Here is a 1,647-nt window from a genome sequence, read left to right as displayed (position 1 = left end):
GCAGTAGTGTAGCAGTAGTATAGCAGTAGTGTAGCAGTAGTGTTGCAGTAGTATAGCACTAGTGTTGCAGTAGTGTTGCAGTAGTATAGCTGTGGTATAGCATGCAGTAGTGTTGCAGTAGTATAGCAGTAGTATAGCAGTAGTGTAGCAGTAGTATAGCAGTAGTATAGCAGTAGTGTAGCAGTAGTATAGCAGTAGTGTAGCAGTAGTATAGCAGTAGTGTTGCAGTAGTATAGCAGTAGTATAGCAGTAGTATAGCAGTAGTGTAGCAGTAGTATAGCAGTAGTGTAGCAGTAGTGTTGCAGTAGTATAGCTGTGGTATAGCATGCAGTAGTGTTGCAGTAGTATAGCAGTAGTGTAGCAGTAGTATAGCAGTAGTGTTGCAGTAGTGTAGCAGTAGTGTTGCAGTAGTACAGCATGCAGTATAGTGTTGCAGTAGTATAGCAGTAGTATAGCAGTAATATAGCAGTAGTATAGCAGTAGTGTAGCAGTAGTGTAGCAGTAGTATAGCAGTAGTGTTGCAGTAGTATAGCTGTGGTATAGCATGCAGTAGTGTAGCAGTAATATAGCAGTAGTGTAGCAGTAGTGTTGCAGTAATATAACAATAGTAGCAAAAGTAGCATTTGCTACGGGCTCCACCCTGGACACCACCCGTAATAGGCGAGTGCCTTCGGCGCTCGCAATCCGCGATCCTCGCACTCAGTGTGGTCTCCAGTTTGCCAAGGCGTTCAGGCTGGAGAATCTCCAGTTTAGGTGATGCTTAGGGTTGGCAGTTACTCGATAAGAAGCCGCAAATTTTTAAGAATATCGAATAGCACCAAGAGTTTCGCTTGCGTCTGTTCTGATTGCAATGGCAGCGGAAGAGGTCATTTAAGTGATATGCGACGTGGCAGCCGCGAGACGTCACTCTCGCCGCAACTTTGGCTTCTTCGCCTGCCGGCGCCGCCGACTTCCGTGCGACCAGCAACAGTGTCGCCACCTGTGAATCGCAGATGGAAATTCGTATCACCATCTCAGCAGGCACGCGCACGAGTATTGGGGAAGAGAAGAAGAAAAGGGAGAGGGAGGAGGGGGCGGAGGCGGAGGCAAAGGAGGAAGAGGAGGAGGAGGAGAAGGAGACAGCGGAGGAGTAGGAGGGGGAGGAGGAGGAGGAGAAGGATGGATGGGTGCGGGAGGTTATTTTAGGGACGCGGGATTGGAACGTTGTAATTATCTGGGAACTGGGAAATGCCGAATGAATTTATTTCATGATTCGGAAATGGAAGTCAAACGGGACGCGGGACAGTTGCATTTAAAAAATTATTCAGGAACTGGGAAATGGCATATTTTTGTACCCCGGAGAACTGGGAATGTCACTACCCCCGCGTCCGTTCCTACCCTCCCTCAAGCATCGCATAATATTGCAGGTTAGATTCGATTATCTAACAGTTAGTTAATCAATTCTTGAGTCAAGGTGAAGTTACTAACTTTGCCGGGGTTGGCTTCTGCTATGTTCAATCCGTGTGCAAACCGCACACGTACATGCACACGCACATATACATACACACATACACACACGCACACATACGTGTACACGCACATACACGTACATACACATGTACACACACACACACACACACACACACACACACACACACACACACACAC

The sequence above is a fragment of the Priapulus caudatus genome, unplaced genomic scaffold (assembly GCF_000485595.1).
Source record: "Priapulus caudatus unplaced genomic scaffold, Priapulus_caudatus-5.0.1 Scaffold255, whole genome shotgun sequence".
Lineage (NCBI taxonomy): Eukaryota > Metazoa > Priapulida > Priapulimorpha > Priapulimorphida > Priapulidae > Priapulus > Priapulus caudatus.
This window is presented reverse-complemented; position numbering follows the sequence as displayed.